This window comes from Heloderma suspectum, chromosome 2, assembly GCF_057233095.1.
Source record: "Heloderma suspectum isolate Gila_16-S chromosome 2, 16-S_ref, whole genome shotgun sequence".
Taxonomy (NCBI): domain Eukaryota; kingdom Metazoa; phylum Chordata; class Lepidosauria; order Squamata; family Helodermatidae; genus Heloderma; species Heloderma suspectum.
In genome coordinates this window covers 318,126,925-318,145,670 of record NC_139459.1, presented here as the reverse complement: position 1 = coordinate 318,145,670, position 18,746 = coordinate 318,126,925, and the positions used below count along the sequence as shown (strand labels likewise).

Genomic DNA, 18,746 nt, shown 5'->3' with positions numbered 1-18,746 from the left:
AAGATGTTTTGGACTTCAACTCCCAGAAGTCCCTGCCAACATGGCCAATGGTCAGGAATGCTGGGAGTCGAAGTCCAAAACATCTGGAGGTCTACTTTCTGCCCACCCCTGATATATACAATACTGAACGAGGTGGACCAAATGGCAAATGCTAGTTCCTTTTTTCTAGGAGTGCACGAAAGCCACTTACCTGGTCTCGCAGCTTTTTGCAGTGGGGGGGAGGCGCTTCGCTGCTCTCCCCCCGAAGTTCAGGCCGGGGGGGAGGCTTCCCACCTTGCCCCGCCGAAATTCAGGCCAGGGAGGAGGCGCCTCGCCTCGCCCGGCCGCGAAATAAAAAGTTTTTTTAAAAAAACGCCCCCGTGATAGGCTACGTGACAATTAACGTAGCCTATCACGGCTAGATCTGCAAAGTCAGCTGTGATAGGCTACGTAAATCGTCACGTAGCCTATCACGGGTGACTTAAAAAAAAAAGCGCGTACGCAAATGGCGGCCCCCATAGGGAGCCGCCATTCGCGTTCCTTATTTGGTCGCTGTAGTCTACGTAAATCTTTACGTAGACTACGGCGAAAATAAGGGCAACGCAAATAGCGTTGTCCTTATTTTCACGGTAGTCTACGTAATCTAGATGAACTGCATTAAAGATGCAGTTCATCTAGATCTGCAAAGTCAGCCTTGATAGGCTACGTTAATCATCACGTAGCCTATCACTGGTGACTTTAAAAAAAAAAGAACACGTACGCAAATGGCGGCCCCCATAGGGAGCCGCCATTCGTGTTCCTTATTCCTTAAATGGTGCTGTGACTCGGATGTGGCAGGCTCTGAGCCAGACAGGTGACAGTTGCCTGCTCTTGATCGCCGCACCAGGAGGACGAGCTCGGCGCATGCCTCCCTTTCTTGGCGCCACCGACCTTTTTGTCGAGTGAATGGGAGAAAGCCTGCACCGGGATCGCCCAAACGGCAGCGAGCAGCAAGAGAACCTTGGGAAGCGGAGGAAGGAACTTGAGCCCTGCCTGTATTGCAGCTGCAATTGAGTTGAAACCCACATTGGAAGCCTTCAGGAGAAAGGCAAGTATATGGGAAAAAGAGGGCCCCGCCTTTAGGGAGAAAGGCCACTGGGCAGAAAAAAAGAGGGCCCCGCCTTGTGAAGAAGGTCAGTGTTGGTGGTATATGTATACAAAAGAACCTACTCCTTGCGGGTAGAAGGGGGGCCTGATCACACCCCCGAGTGGGCGCCAGTACCTAGCACGCCAGTACTCAGTAGGAAGCTGAGGAAGCTGGGGAAGCCGTTTTCCGCTCTGGTAAAAAGTGGGAAAAGTGGGTGGCAGGGACATATGGATGCAGTGGAGAGAATGATTGTGTGAGTGGCTACTGCGGTTTCTGAAGCATACCGTTGACCGTCCGGGTGCCCAGGCCAGTAGCAAAGTGCGTGGTGTGAAAAATCCTCTTGTGTCGGCCAGTGAGACCCCTTACTCACTGACCAATTCCCATTCCCTAATTGTGTCTGTCTTCAATTTAGGAGGGAGGCTATGGGTGGTGGGGGAAGCAAACCTTGCACCCCCTTGAGATGTATGTCAAACAAAGAAAGAAAAAGGTTTTTTTTAAAAAAAGATTCAGAATAGAAAGAGAAAACAGCAAAAAGCTCAAGGTCGAGCTGAGAGGGGAAAAAAAAACAAGATCTGAGGCTGTTAATTAGAAAAATGTTGCAGGACAGTCTGGCTTTTAACAAAGCGTGGGAGCGTGAGAGTGTAAGGCCGAAGACGTAGCTGTTAGCCTAGCGCGCCGAGAGAGGGGGGGCAGGAAAATTGCCCACAACGTTCTGAGTTGTGCAACATCATCACCTCGCCTAATTGAGATGAAATCCCTAAGAAATGGAAACTGAAAATGAAGACCCAGAAGATGAAGGCAAAATAGAAAATAAAGGTGAAGAATCAGCCCCCAGAGCACAGGCTAGACCCCTCTTCAAGTAAAAAGTGTGCCATAAGACTGTCCCAAAGCAGAATAAAGTGGAAAGACCACGTTGAAGATCTCTGTCAAGGTAACCGTGTTTAGCTTTGAACTGTGTTAAGATTGCATAGAGCCTGTAGCTACTGACCATCAGCTATATGATTTCTGAAGAGCGTAACCATTAAGCTTTTGCCGTGGGATTCCCTGCAATGAAGAAATCTCACTGATTTGAGTGTCCAGTGTTACACTGCCTAAGTGTGTGTGCTAAAGAGACCGAGAAACCAGACAGCATGTTCCTGGCCAAGCCAAAATCACGCTACTGCCATGCTCCTGAAAGCTGCAATAAACTGTGTAAGCTGGGAGACCCAACCTGATTGAGAAGAAAATAAGATATTGGAGCAACTGTCTTAAAAAACAATGAGATCTGTGTAGCTGGCTGGCTGACGCTGTCAGTGATGTTACAACTTTAAATTAAGACTGTTTTCCTGTTTGAGACTCCAGCGAAGAAAGCTGAACCGAGTTATTTGTTGCCCGTGCCAAAGCAAGAATTTGGCTGCCCTGTACCTCATCGTGTCCTGTTTTAAGCTTGGGATTTACAAATACAAACAAACTGAGAAGCTTGCCTTTGAAGTCCTGCAAATCACCCCACCGCCTCCCCGAAGATTAATGGCTGCTTGAAAAATGCAAGTATAAGGCGATGCCCATCACCCCCCAGCGTCCTGAGTTTCGGCACTCAGTGTTTCAGTGCTTTCGTGTACCAGGTTAGAAGAAAAAAAAAAAGAGTAAGTTTTTAAAATGTCTGTGAGAGAACCTGACAGAAGTAAAATAAAATTTACAAAGGAGTTGCCCAAGTTAAAGTGTCATGGCTGGAGAGCTGAGCTGTGCCGCTCTGTTTAGACAGAGGCCTTGCTAAAAAGTTAAAGGCCCTTGTCTGTCAGAAGGGGTGTAGGGCCACACTTTCCCTTTTTAAACTGATGCAAAAGTGGAGAGCCTTTGCTGGAAACATCGCATCTTCATTGCCCAGAGCCTTCACTGTTTGCCTCCATCATCATCTGGGCTTTTTAGAGACACTCTGCACATGAATTAAAATTTTAAATTGTCAAAAACTTGCCATGGACAGTGCTGTGAAGCTTTTGATAAACTTGAACTCTCATCGCTGTGGACCATGTGTCTGTGTTTGTAGTCAGCTCAGTGTACAGCAGGCTGAGTTTGATTTATAACTTTTAGATTTCCTTTTGCCAGAATTCATGCAGCATAGAGTTGCCGATGCAAAAATGGTGACCTAGAACTCTTTGCGTGTGTGGGTATGCCCGTCCCTTAATTTTAATGGGCCCTGAGCTTTCAGCCAGAAGAGCAGTATGATTGCTGGATCTGCTCCATCATGCCTTACCATGCAAAAAGTGTTTTCCATTCATTGTGTTAAATTGCAGAAAAAGTTTGTTGTGTATATTTTATGATTTCTTAAATATCATAAAATATATGTGATATTTGCAGATTAGTGTTAGTTGCAACTCCAAATAATACTAAGTGTGGTTCCCAATGGATGACGAGGAGAAAAGACAAAGTCAAGTAGAAGAAAGACAAAAGCAAGTAAAAAAGAAGGAATAGAGAAAGTAGCAGACAGATAGAGAAGAGAGAAAAAAAAGAAGAAAGAAAAGGCAAGAGGCAAAAAAAAAAAAACATTTATAAAAAAGAAGCGTGGCCATAGTTGCCCCCAGGGTAAATTAAAAGCAGCTGATTGTGCCTGGAGCTTATTACCTGGGGTAAAGTAGCCACAATAATGTAATAGTTCTTTAAGATAAAGAAAATCTAACTAGAAGGAGAAGAAGAACCTATCCCAAATGTGTGTCAGTGGGACTAGTGTAAGGCAGAAAGGTTTAAGTAAGTGAGTTTAACTTGAAAAAGACAAATAAAGAGACAAGGCTGGTGCATAGAGCAGAAAGTTTTATATAAAAAGTTTGAAACATGATCTGCAATACAGGCAGATCAGCAAAGAAAAAGAAAGAAAAAGAAAGAAAAAATTTGTCTTCCCATACTAATAAATAAAAGTGTTATCAAGCACTTTGGGAAGCGAAGTTGTTTACAGGAAGCTGTGCCTGAGAACCAAACACTTCTAGCCTATGCTAAAAATGCTTGCTAGTGTTGTGCTGCCTCATGGGTAACATGTATGGTATAAAAACCCATTTAGCCCAATAGCTCGTGGTTCAGAGAAGCTGTCTGATCCAACCATTAAGTACTCCTGTGTGCTGTAAGTTACCCAATAAAGTCTCCTTGTAAATAAATCCCCCCCTCGCTGGAATCCCAAAACACAAGTGCGGCTAGGGCGCCTCACCCAGTATCAAACCCTGCTGTTAAAAGCCATGAAAGCAGGTATGAAGAAGTCAGTTAATATGACCAAAGTGTCTAAAGTGCTGCAAGGTGCCACCGAGGCCCCAGAGCGTACTTGGAGCGTCTTTCAAATGCCTATCGCCAGTATACCTCCCTCAACCCAGAGGCCCAAGAAGACATAGATGAAATAAGAAAAGAAGAAGACCCAGCAGAGGCAGAAGATTCTTAAAAAAGAACCAGTGTGCCCAGTGTAGACAAGATGGACATTAGTGGCATGAATGCCCAAATAAAATAAATCAAATACACAAAGGAAAAAACCAAAGAGGCCAGAATGGGCGAAGAGGGAGACAGCTTGAGAGGGGCCGTGATATTGACTGTGAGGGGCCGTGACATTGACTTCATAATTGACACTGGAGCAGCATCAAAAGTAAGCAAACGTTAGCCTTAAACAAAAAGTTCAAACACTGAGCAAAGTTCTTCAAGCCCAGCGCCGCTTTGTCTTAAAAAAATAAGCCATTCCCATCACAGAAGCTCATCCTTTCCAACCAAGAGTTAAAGTATGAGTTAAAGAGGGAAAAATAACCCTTTGACTCCCAGATGGAGAGGACTGAAAACTGTCATACTTTCCACCCCCGCAGCTATGAAAGCAGCTAGAATTAAACCCTGGATACATTGGACACGAGTCAAGAGAGCGAGAGGGGGAAAGTAGACCATAAACAGAAATCCTGAAAATCCTTTAAAAATCATTCTGAAAAAGCAGTAAGAAGACTCAGGCTAGACCTTACTGTGGACACACCGGGAAACTGTCCCCCTGCGTACGGTCAGACCTGCAACTGGAGAATTGAAGAAGGGGACTAGACCCTACTGCAGCTTGCCAGGTGAATAGCTGCCCAGCGTACGGTCAGATCCCAAAGAAGATCAAACATGCGTATTGTAGTGTTGTAGTGTTAGTAGTGTTATAGTCTACGTAAATCTTTACGTAGACTACGGCGAAAATAAGGGCAACGCAAATAGCGTTGCCCTTATTTTTGCCGTAGTCTACGTAATCTACGTAATCTATGTGACAAAACGCCGCCAGGACCTGCCGCCGAGAGGGACATTCGCATGAAGTCCCATCCCGGGGGGGGGGGGGGGGCGGAGAATTTCCCCAACAATTTCAGGGGGCCGAATGCATTGGCATTTGGCCTCCCAGAGATTCGTGAAGAAATTCTTGGCCATCCCCAGCTTCATGACTGACTGAGTGGAAATCTGATCCCAGCTCTCACAGATCAAAGTCTGACCCTCTACCTACTAAACCACACTGGTTCTCTTTGTAATTGCACTGTGTGCTAAAGCTTTATTTTGCGAAGTGGTATCAGTGGGACTTGGCAGGGACCATAGCTGTATGGTAGAGCACATGGCTTGCATGCAGAAAGTCCCAGGGTCAAGTCCTGGCAACTTCACTTAGTAAAAGATCTCTGATAGCAGGGCGGGGGGTGAGGGGAACCCTCTGCCGAAGACTCCTGATAGCTCCTGAGAGTACACAATACTGGGTTAGATCGACAGTCTGACTTGGTATAAGGCAGCTTCCTCAGTTCCTATATCCAACACTGGGAAGCTATTTCATGGAATGTCAGGGTTCAGAGACATATGAGGGATGTCAGATGCTTGCTATTTCCATCTTGCTCTATCAGAGAGCTCCCCAGTTGTGACCTTGGAAGAACAGCCACCACTGTGCTTTCTGTGGCAGCTGTGAGGGGGTGGGGGTAGGGTAGGGGAACAGCCCAACCTCGGATCAACCAAGGTCATAGGAGTGTCTTTGGCCTTGGGAGGGGATATCCACTGTATCCTATGGTCCTTGGGATGCTCTCCCAGCAACATAGGATTGCTCTGATACTGATTTAAAGAATGTTCTGGAAACCAGCAATATTTCACGGATGTTTCCAGTTCTGATAGATACAGCAAATGTTGCCAATCAAATAGTGGATTCTTCAATCACCAAAGGAATTGTATTTCAAATTAATGGAAATCATCCGAAGGGATTCTGAAAGTCCATTGTTATGAAGATGGACTCCTGCTATACATCTTAATAGAAAAAAAATGCACTCTTTTAGTATGGTTAATAACTTTTAACTATTATTAATGTTACATGCATTTTACATTATAACCAGTTTCATATTTGCTATATCAGCACTGTTAATTCACATTTTCATATAAAGCAAAATGGAACAGATTGCTTTAGAAAATAAATGTTTCTATTACATTTTGAGAGGCTGAAGTTAATTTACAGCTTCTTACTGAGAGAACTAGACAAGAGAAGTAAAATTGTGTTTGCTACATGCGATTTCCCTAAGATTAGCACTCATGCATGTTGTGAAAATATTAAGTGAATTAAATAATGTTTGCAATTTTTCATTTGCTAAGAGGCATTTTCTCTTAACTCACTTTTATCTACTTAGCCGCTATGTCTGACTTTTAGTTTTCCTTGTAGCACAAGCACATAACTGAGAAATTAGACAGTGAAGCTTCTGCACAGAAAATAGTTATTTACAACTGTAATTTGCAGAATACGTTTCCCCCAGAAAGGCATACAAAATAAAGCTTTGTTTTTTGCATACTATGGTGAGACAAGAATAGGGAAATATAAAGTAGGATACACTTCTTTACACTAAGACTACAATCCTTAGGAACAGGATACACACTTCCCTAGGAGTAAGTTTCACTGAATTCAATAGGACTTGTATAACACAAGCTGATGCTTTTTTGGACCAAGAACTGTTTTGGAACACTCAAAAAGCATAGAAGCTAATGGATAAGTTCTGATTTACATATTGTTCTGGGAGCTGTGGGCCAGGTTAGTTCATATGTGAATTCACAAATCTTAAATTTCTCAACAATCCCTAGTAAGTGCTTCATTACATTATTTAACAATTACTGTGTTCTGGCAACCTGGGCGGGGCGGGGAGTGTTGGGTTATATTCAGGGGAGAATATGTCATCTCATGAATCTGCAAAATGGGTCCAGCACCTTGGATAGCTCCTTTAGCCTTCTGGCTGGTTGTAACTAAAACCAAGAATGGAATCTCTGTCCCACCAGAACTGGAGCCACCCGCCTCCCCTGGTTATACCGTTAAGCACTTTGACAATTATCACTTCCTTGAAACCTGAATATTAAAGTAGTACCTTATTCATAAGCTGTGAAGGGCCTTAATAACAAAATCAGGCCTTTTATCTGAACCTAGAAACCAACTTTCGAGTGCAGTTGGTATCGCACAGGCATAATGTGATCATAACACCCAATCCCATCTAGTAATCTAGAAGACGTTACAGACTCCAATAGGAAAGTATTTTCATAATGTGTGAATGGTCCCCTGGACAACACAAGTTCTCACATTCTTTTAGTTTATTGAATAGTCTTCTATAGCTAGTGTGGATGTGTTTTACCAATCTTGATAAAGGATAGAGTACTTTTGAGATCTCTTCCACTCCTACAAGTGAGTGAAATGAAACAAGCATATTATAGAATACTGTTTCAGGACATATTTGTGTATTTTAGGGATGGGTGGATTCCCTACCTGCTGGTCTGGGTGGGAATCTGCCCGCAGGGGGAGGCAATCCCTCCCACCCCACGGAATCCGTTTGAGCCAGCTCTGTTCCACGGCAATCCCGCAGAGCCGGCCACTGGCTCCACATTGCTGGCGATATGGCCAGCCAACATTGCTGTGATGTATCGCTGGCTGAGTGAGGGCTAAGTCCGGATGCAAATGGTGTGGTGGACGCCATTTGCGGCCGTAAAGCTGTTAGATTAACTGAAATGCAGCCATTTATGGTAAATGGCTGCATTTAGGTTAATCTAACAGCTTTACGGCCGCAACTGGCATCCACTACGCCATTTGCGTCTGGCATTAGCCCTCACTCAGCTAGGGATGTACGAAAGTCACTTTACCTTTTTGCAGGGGTGCTTCGCAGTGGGGGGGAGGCACTTCGCTTCTCCCCCTGAAGTTCAGGTGAGGGGGGGGAGGCGTCCCGCCTCGCCCGGCCGAAATTCAGGCCGAGGGGGGAGGCGCTCTGCCTCGCCCGGCCGAAATTCAGGCCGGGGAGAAGCGCCCCGTCTCCCTGGCCACGAAACAAAAAGTAAAAAAAAAAAAAGTGATAGGCTACGTAATGATTAACGTACCTATCATGGCTAGATTTCCAAAGTCAGCCATGATAGGCTACGTTAATCGTTACGTAGCCTATCATGGGTGACTTTGAAAAAAAAAAAAAAGCGCGTACACAAATGGCGGCACCCTATGGGCGCCGCCATTTGCGTTCCTTATTTGGTCCTGGTAGTCTACGTAAAGATTTACATAGACTACACCATAGTCTACGTAAATTTTTACGTAGACTACACCATAGTCTACGTAAATCTTTACGTAGACTACCGGGACCAAATAGAATGCAAATGGCGGCACCCATAGGGTGCCGCCATTTGCGTACGCACTTTTTTTTTTTTCAAAGTCACCCGTGATAGGCTACATAATGATTTACATAGCCTATCACGGCTGACTTTGGAAATCTAGCCGTGATAGGCTACGTTAATCGTTACGTAGCCTATCACAAGGTTTGTTTGTTTTTTTACACTTTACTTAGTAATGGTGGTGGCGGCAGCCGGTCAGAAGACCGGCTGCCGCCCCTGCCCCTGACGAAAGGCTGATGAACCGCCGCCGGGACCCGCCGCCAGGAGGGACATTCGACAAAGGTAAGTCCCATCCCGGGGGGGAGGGCAGAGAATTTCACCGCCGATTTCAGGGGGCCGAATGCGTTGGCGCTCGGCCCCCCGAAGATTCGGGGAGAAATTCTCCGCCATCCCTACTAGGGACGGCGGAGAATTCCACCATGGACCCCAATGAGGCCGGATTACAAAGAATCCGGTTCCATAGTGGAATGGAGCACATACCTCTGCCTCCCTCTGTAATCCATCTGAGCCGGCTCTGCATCGCTGGTGATACGGCCAGCCACCATTGCTGTGCGGTATCGCTGGCTGTATTTCTCCTCAAGATACTGGTTAATTTCCCCCCCTACTTTCTAGCCACTGAAATCATTCTGGCTTGGATCCAACAGTTGCACGACTGTAACTGGATTTCTCCATCATTTTGTTCCCCCTGCAGCCCCCCACACATCCCTGAATCTCCTCCAGAGGGTCCCCCAAACCTCCAGAGCAGATCTGGGGGGAACATGGAGGGTTGCAGGAGGGAAGAGAAAATCTGTTAGACTACCTGTTTGCCAACTGCGAGTGGAATGAAACCATTGAATACAACCCTCTGTAGGACCTGCAGGAGGATGGGGAAACATTTTTCTAAAAAATATTCATTCCGTTCCATTTAAACTACTATGAAACAGTGGCATCTAAATGTAAAAGTGAGGTTTTGCAGAATTGCTCTTATGTCATAAGAGCACAAAACATCCACTCTTCCAGGGACGGGCAGATATGTAATAATGATTTAAAGTAAGCACATTAATTTGTCTTTCAGTTTTCAGGAGCACTACAAGAAACAAGAGGTCGAATTTCCCACACTGTTTTACAAAGGTGAGATCAAGAGGGTGGAAAATTAAACGATGTGTTTTAGAAAATAGGTGATATGTCCTGCTGTGGCAGATACGCATGGTTTCATGCTGGAAAGAGTTTTGTTCTTCTACCTACAGTTTAGTATCTCCACTAGGACCACTCCATATAATTATCCTAAAGACTTATCTTTTAAATTCACCATCATGGGCTACTTGCCACATATTAGTCAGAACTGGGCATTAAAAAATCAGTTCTTTGGTTTCTGTAAAGTAGATGTTGAGACTTCAACTCTCCAAAGCCCTGAATCCTCCCTAGCTTGGAAATGTAGCCCCGTGTGGCTATTTTTGAGGCCTGCCACAGCTGCCACTAGGGATATGGAAGTCGGCAAAACTCGAGTTCAACTAAGTTCTCCAAATTCCATCTTGAAGCTCATTCCAACTCAAGTCCATATCAGGTTGCAAGCTTTTTTTTATCTTTTCACGTGTAAATCCATCTGTATTTTCATGCGTATTTTTCCAAATGTACTCATCAATTGTGTGCATCTTTGAAATGCGTGCATTCTTCTCCCATTGAATAAAGCATATTTGTGTGTATTTTTCAAAAGTATGCATTTTTTCATGTGCATTTTTCAAATGTATGCATGCTGTCAAATGCATGGGGTGGGGGGAGGCAGTCCATGAATCACATTGCAAGCTCAGAAATGTGCAGACTTCAACCGTAGATTGTGTTCGACCGCAGATTGTGTTCTGGACATGTTTGGTCCAGAAAGTGCAAACTGATAAAAAACAAACTGAAACAAATGTCTCATTCATTCCTAGCTGCTACTGCAGCTGCCAAATCTCAATGATTTTGCAGGGGAACAAGGAGTGTGTGAAGCAGGTGCCCCCCCTTCCCCTTCTACCCCAAGTGGCCCTCAGGAGAGGAGAAGGGACAGTTGCTGGAGGTAGTATTGGGGGTTCAAGCTCCTCATCACAGCATCCCTTCCTAGTGAAGAAGGCACTGTTATTAGAGGTCCCACCATCCCCCATGGGAATGTGATGCTCCATTGCAACTGACACTGGTCTTGTGTCAGTGAAATTGCCCTGAACAGCAGCATGTTTCCACCAGGGATGCTGGGACGTATCGTCCAAGTGTCTTCCTCAGTGGGAAAGGATTCTCCACCAAGAAGCTGAAGCTGCTTTCATCAGTGTCTCTTCCTGTTATGATTACCTGACTATGCTTACATGTCCTGACTGAGATACACCTAGCATTCAACATATTTTTAAAATTTATTTTAAGCATTTCTACCAGAGATGTGCATCAGATTCAGGCAAATCGGGCCCCGAATGACCATTTCTGAGGCTTCCCTCTGAAGTGACCAGAACCAAAGCTAGACCCTATGTGAGGCTTCATTCATGATACAGCTTTGGAAAGGCAGCCAATGTGTTGCCAAAAATAGGATATTTTGCTTTCTTTCTCTAAACATTGATAGGGTGGGGGGAGTGAGGTTGAGTGATTGCCAGGCAGGTCCACCTTCTCATCATAGAGCATGTTTTACCAGGGGTCTCCAATCACTGTGTTTTGGGGAGGGAAAGGATGGAATCATGAGATGGCCATTCTTCCAACCCCAGCAGGCTTCAGTATAAAAAAAAAGTCTTGGTTTTCAATCACCATAACTCCCTAGACCCTCTACCTATCCGTCTGAAGCTTTTCAGATTTTTTTGCCTGGAGACACATCTATGATATCTACTGTTTTCAAACAAATTGCTCAATGCCCCCCCTCCAGGATGGGGGGAAGGGAAGGGGAAAGAAACACGAGAAGACTCAGATCTACACCTTGAGTCGTATCATTACGATCCCATCATGGTAATGCTATATCACTTTTGCGCATTTATACCTCATAGGACACACAATGACATTTGTTGTGGTATATTGACTAATGAGGAATGAAAAGCGGGAAATCAAATAACACTACAAAAGTGGTATATCAAATGTGTAATATGCCCCTACAGTTATCAGTGGACTTCATTACCACTATACAGCAGTAGTGTACATCTAGCCTCAGGCACCAATTATTATTAGGTTCTTATAATAACCAGCTGTAATGGCTGTTATGTAGCTGGAGACGGTTGGTCTTCTTATCACAACCAGCTGGAATGGAAAGTTCAAAGATGAGGAGGATCAAAAAAATTGCAGGTCTCTCAGCTCTGAACTTGAGCACGCTCCGGGAGAGAGCAGAGGACAGGAAGGCCTGGCGTGCTATGGTCCATAGGGTCACGAAGAGTCAAACACGACTTAACGACTGAACAATAACAGCTGAACCAATGACATGAGCCTGTTTCCTGTCTCTCCTTCTTCTACCAAATAGAATGGGTGCTTGGCAGTTGTGGGAGAGGCAACGCTGGATGAGGCTGGCTTCTCAGTAGGGCTGATGGTAGCCCTGCTTTCCTTCTCTATCCCAGCTGCAGCTTGGTGGAATGGCTGCTGGATAACAGCTGGGGGACAGGCAAAGCCCAATTCTACACATAATACACAGTGAAACACATGATTTCCCCAGTTGGCCTAGCCATTAAAAAATCAGATAATCAGGTAACTGTGCATATCAAAAACTGTATGAAATGTATTAATACTCTCTTAGTGTTCTACTGTTCTTTTTATACAACTGTAAACCTTTACTAATGATTACTCAGACCTTTCATCCATAAGAAAGTTCACACACACACACACCCATACCCATGGCCAATTTCCTCCACTGGGAAAATTTGGGAACTGGACGGCCTGTCCTCTTTTGCACCTATGCTTCCCTGAAACTCTGAAGAGTCTTCAGTTCTCTGAGAAGTTAAGAAAATGATTTTATTGCCTAACAGGAGGGAAGGCTGCCTTAATTTTGTTGTCACTGGGAGTCTAAATGTGTAAGGACAGCTGCTGTGCTCAAGCAACAATGCAATCAGTTAATGCTTTCAGCAGGGAGACATTAGCCTTCTCTGCCTGCTAGGCAGGGAGGGAGAAACTTATTTTGGAAACTTTTTAAAGAGGATTTATCTTTTTTCTGGTGAAAGGTAGGAAGACTGTACAACAGAACGCCATGACAATATTATAACCTGTATATTGCAGGAACACATACTATGCCTGAGTAGGAATAGAGAAGACCTTTGGAAAGGGTGGTGGGAAAACACCTCCAACCCCAATTTTCTAAAATCTCCAAGCATTATGAGCCAAGCCCAACATCACCATTCCCCAGTTTTGCCTTGGCTTGGAATGCTTGTCACAAGACCTCTCAAATCTACCAGTTTTCTGTACGCCCCCTACCCTCTCCCACACCTCCACATACCAAGTCGCAAAGAGTGAACAGCAGTGGAGATTTCCTGAAGATATGGACTGGGGAAGTGTAGCTTTTTATTTCTTTGCATTCATTTGCTGGGAGAAAGGCTTTGCCTTCTGGGGAAGGGCTGCAGCTCAGAGGGAGAGCACCTGCTTTGCATCCAGAAGGTCCCAGTTTCAAACCTTGGCATCTCCACATAGGACTGGGAAAGACTCCTTTCTGAAACCCTGGAGAATAGGGATGGGCGCATCTGTCAGTTTTGGTTTCTCATTTTTCTCTCTTAATTTTCTCTCTTAATTTCCTTTTTTAATCTTTTTTTTAATCTTTTTTTAATTTTTAATCTTTCTCTCTTAATTTTCATTCCATCCCATTTCTGCATCAGTTTGCCATTAGGGATGGACAAACTCACCCCCATCCACAATGCTCGCCAGACCCCCTGCCGGCCATGCAACTCTGCTCACCACATGCAACAAGCCACTAGGCACTAGGCAGTCCACAGGTGCCCAGTGAGCAGCGAGTGGCATCCTGCTCCTCCATCGAGCTGCCATTCTGCGCAAAATGGCGGCTTGGCCTTTTCCATAAAGGCCGATTTTACATACATGGCAGCCGATTTTACATACATGGCAGCCGATTTTACATACATGGCAGCCATTTACGCACCGTTACAGGTGTAAGTGGTCTAAATGGTGGCTTGCTAGAACAGTGGGGCCCACCGCACTTGCCCGACTTGACGCACACCGAGTTGGGCAAGCACAGCAGTCCACGGACTCCAGTCTGGGGGGCCGAGCTGGCAGTAATCCACTGAGCTCAAGCCCCCAACCGGACTCTGCTGACATCTGTATTTACCACTTTTCAAAAAAAAAAGTCAGTGTGAAAATGTGTTTGCTTTTTTGTGTGCATTTTTTGTAATACGTGCATTTTTGTATGCAAGTTTGCGTCATACAGCAATTTTGATTTTAGGTTTGCCTAATTTTGCAAGCCATTTTCCTTAATACAGGCCCTGGAAATGTACAGGCCCTCCAGAAGTTGTTGGACTGCAACTCCCATCTTCGCTCACCACTCATTATGCTGGCTAGAGTTGAAGTCCAACAACATCTGTAGTGCTGCCCATTCCCCAGCTGTGCCTTAATATAATGCTCTCTGTGTGTGTGTTCCACTAATATAGGCATTTTTGTGTGCATTATCCCTTAATATGCACATTTTGGTATACATTGTTTGTTCAGAGAACTGAATTGCAGAATTGTGAGAAGTAAGAATAATGAACATGTAACTGTGTTATGATTTGTATGTTGATCCAGGAAGTAAGAACTTGGTACACTCTTATCAAAATGCAAACTGAACAAAACTTTTCCCCATCCCTACTGGGGAACCAGTGCCAGTCAGGGTAGATTGAACTAGCTGGATCAAAGATGTGATTCAGTATAAAACAGCTTCCCAGGCTCCCTAGAATAATAATAATAATAATAATAATAATAATAATTTTATTATTGTCATCATCAACAACAACAACAACAACAAGTCACTTTGCACTGAAGATATCTGAGAATGTTCAAAACGTGCCCTGCCAATTCTCCAAGTCTACATTGCTAACTCTAATTTATGAGGAGGATTTTAAAAACTAAGGGTCCAGTCCTGTGGTCTTTAGGAGGGTGTCAAAAGGGTTACATGGTTTTTCAGATCTCCCCCTTCAAGACTGGGAGAGAGAGTTCCGCACCTTGGACAAGGAGGCCTGACTTTATATGCTAGTGCTCTTCTGTTGTTGGAGAGGGCAAAAGGGAAGTGTTCCTGAGGCATTCCAGGGAATGCCAGGAGAGGCTTGGGATTTTCAGGATCTTCCTGTACCCAGACAGACACCAAGAATGGGGTAAAAAACAAAAAGAAAAAAAACTACACCAGCCCTAGAGCTAGCAGAGATTATATCTCTCTTGTTGGGAGCAATGGGAGGGAACTTTTTAAAAAAGAAGAAAAATGGCTGTAAAAGTCCAAATGGAAAGGGAAAATGCAGACACCTCCACCTTGGTTGCTCCCTCTCTGCCACCTATAAGATTCCTCTCTAAAAAAAAAAAACACCTAAGAGTTTCTGTGGGCAATGGACGATTCCAGCATGTCAGAAGAGTTCATTACAGAGAGCTTCAAACTTACAGACAGTTCTTGGCTTTTCTAACTCTTTTCGCTTCTGTTTTCTCTCTCCTTCCCTGCTTGCCCCCTCCACAGATTTTAAGTTTGGGACGTTGTTGGTGGGAAACTTGCAGAAGAGATGGCTGATGACAGTGGAGAAGCTTCCCCCAAGCTCAGTCCTTCTGAGCTTCTCCCAAGAATGTTTCCAAAAGGCTCTGAAAAAGTTTCACCTATTTGGAATCAAGAGGATTGGGTTTCAGCTACCTGAGTCAGAACCTAACTAGGGAAGGGTGAACAAGGAATGTTCAAGATCACCGGGATTCTCCAAGCATCATCTTGCCACTCATCTTGTGCCCGATTCCTGTTTGCATGTGCGATTGCTTTTTGCTCTGCACGAACAGGAGATTTGTGCAAACCAAATAGCAATCAAACAGGAGATTTGCACAAATCTTCCCAAATTTGTGGAACTTTCCTCCATAGACTAAAGCGTGGAAGTCAATAGAGCAAATTTTTACTAATTATGAAATGTGAACTGAGAACTGGGAATGAGACGTATACAAGCACGCATTCAACAATTTGCAAATATTTTCTGCAGGCACGTGCTCACACTTGCATTCAGAGCTTCAAACAGGGCATGTTCATGTGTTTTGCAAGCAAAAATGAAATCCTCATACATCCTTAAACCTAAGCCTGGTGTTCCCACCAGTTGGAGCAAGAAGCATATTTTCCTACTCTCAGTTTTGTCCCTGAGCCAAGCCAGTCCTTTATGTATAGCCCTCTTCCAGGGCCATGTTACATTGTGACAGATTTAGTGCTGGGACCCACAGTTTTACAGCCCCATTCTCAAAATATGGAAGGGGACGTGGAGAGGGATATTGGGGAGCTGGGACCAAAACATATGTGTGCTTCTCCTGGCTCTCCTTAAACAGCAGCCTCCATTTTGTTTTCTGCAGAATGCTTAGGAATGATGGTAAGTCATAAATATCCAAAACAGGGAACTCAATTTCATCCCTTTTTGTCCCTGTACACTTCCCTACCAAAAAAATAGTCAGAAAGTTCTCCTTTTCAAAGTTTCAGACCCGACCTTTTACAATTTTATTATTTATTTACTTACTTACTTATTTACATCATTTGTATGCTGCTCAGTTAACAATGTCCTCTGGGCAGTTAACAATAACAGGCCTAGACAGAATATATAGAAATACTAACAAAATGCTTGTTATTGAATCGTTGGACAGCTGCCTTGAATACCTCAGTGTTTGCCCAGGCCTATAAAGAACCCATGGGTTCTGGACCTCAGTTTTAAAAGCTGTGATTTAATTCTGGGGTTGCTGTGAGTTTTGTTCCTTGTTGTATTTCTGTTTCTTTTGATTTTGTGCTTATTTTGTATTTAAACTGTTTTTACTGCTACACCCCCACCACAACCACACACACACACATACACACACATAATATACACTCTTACACAAAAAATAATGTCAAAAAATAAAATCCAGTCCATAGATTTTGGATCAAAACTTCCTATAGAATAAAATAAACATGTATTTCTAATCTTCTTTTTGGTATTACAAATCATAGGTTCAAGTCATGACTTCTCACACAAAAACAACATGTGCATTTAATCAAAGAAAGAGAGCATTCCAAAAGCTAATGAATTAATATGTGTTCCTAAAAGGCTAAGCATCTGGAGGTAATTGGGTATGCTATCTCCTGAAAGGTATATTGGGGAAACAGGATGAATTAATACTAGAAAAGCGTATGTCAGTTAGAAAAACTATAACCTAGAGATGCTGGCACATGGGACACCGTCTAAGTAAGAACATATCTTAATGAATACAAAAGAGCAAATGCATACTCTATATTATGGCTCCTTAAGGAGCCCTTCCTGCATTACGCCGGTGACATGGTGGCTGCTATACTGAACTTCCTTTCCACACCACCAGGGTAACAGGAGAACCAACCCCAGGACACTTCAAATGAGGACACTCTGTAACTCCTGCCTACATCACAAATGTGAACTCACCCTACATGACCTGGGATTTCTCGAGTTTACCCCAATATTGAGCAAAGGAGTCGAGTGCAACTTAAGTAGCAGGACTAACGCTTTGAAATAGGTATTGGGGAGAGTAACCCTATGGCCACTAGACACTGTCTAGAGGTCCATAGGATTTTTCAGTTTCTGAGAACCGAGTTTGGAGCCAGGGCTGCAAGTTCGATTCCCAGAAATTGCACTCCCTGCCCCCACCCCCTCATAGCTGGCATGGTTCTCTCTGTGTTGGCTACTTCTCCGTGCTCACAAATGGAGAACAGAGAGGGTGAAAAGGGGGAAGTCCCAGGGGAAGGGAGGAGACCGCAGAAACCTCTTTACGAGGCTTCCTATGTGCCATACAGCTTCCCTCCCTCCCATGCCGATGTCCCCAGCTAGACACATGAAGTCACGCCTCTAGCCAGAACTGCAGGGTGGCCAGAGCACAGAGGAGAGGATCCCCTCTGTGCACAACCGCCCTGCATAGGATAGTCAGCAGCCTTCGAGTTCAGAGGCTGGGGACTATCTTCATAGGATTGCGCCCTTAATGTGTTCCTTGTCACAGACCACATACACTATCTCCTAATCACATTTTATATTCCTTGAACCACTAAGAGATGTCTAAGAAACATACCAGTCAATCAGAACCATTTCTGATCGTCATTTACAGTTCTCCAACTGCAGCATAGCAACACGCAGTTGGACTTTTAAGGGGAAACGTAGTGGCCCCGTATAGAAGCAATCTGGCTAGTTGCTTAGTTTTTCCTTTTTGTAACAGAAACAGAGATGGTCCAAGCTTTCTTGTCTGAGGTCAGGTAGTTTATAACTGTATTTCCCAATTTTGGATACCTGGGAACAGATTTGCTTTCTAGATAAAATTGGATGCACGTAGCACTCTTTAGGGATGGCATAGGAGTCCGAGGAGGGGGTGGAGTCCGACGGACTCACCCCCACACACACAGTCCAGCCTTCTGGACCCTACTCACCAGGATGCAGGGGACTCGCTTCCCCACCCAGCGACCAGTGGGAAGTGCCATGGGGCTGTCAGTCCCCCTACCAAGCTGTGATTGTGCACACAATCGCGGCTTGGTTACTTCTGCATATTTAAAGTTGAGTCTATGGTTACCCTAAAGGGGCAATGACTCAGGATTACAGTGTAAAGGGCCCTTTACACTATAATCTTGAGTCATTGTCCCTTTAAGGCAGCCATAGACTCAACTTTAAATATGCAGAACTAACCTGAGTCGTGATTTCTGTGCAGAATCGAGGCTTGGTGAGGGGACCGACAGCCCCACAGTGCTTTTCATGTGATCGCTGCACAGGTCGTAGTGAGGATGGCTCGCCAACTGCCCAAAGGGAGCAGGCTGAGATGTGTCCATCCATCCCCAGCACTCTTACATACATTCTCCAACTGATTCTATTCACGAGGGTTGGCCCCTAATTTGTCCCTGTTTTGTCTTTGAAGAAGGATTTGGGGTGCTGTCCAAAAATGTTGATAGACT

At 44.5% G+C, this 18,746-nt stretch overlaps 1 long non-coding RNA gene across 1 annotated transcript; it reads left to right on the top strand.

Moving 5' to 3' along the window:
* Positions 1 to 1,666: 1,666 nt before the first annotated feature.
* LOC146354995 (uncharacterized) lies at positions 1,667 to 16,767 on the top strand. Its single transcript, XR_014788560.1, has 3 exons — positions 1,667 to 2,727; positions 9,765 to 9,820; positions 15,315 to 16,767. It is a non-coding gene; the product is annotated as an uncharacterized LOC146354995 (long non-coding RNA).
* The last annotated feature ends 1,979 nt before the right edge of the window (positions 16,768 to 18,746 follow it).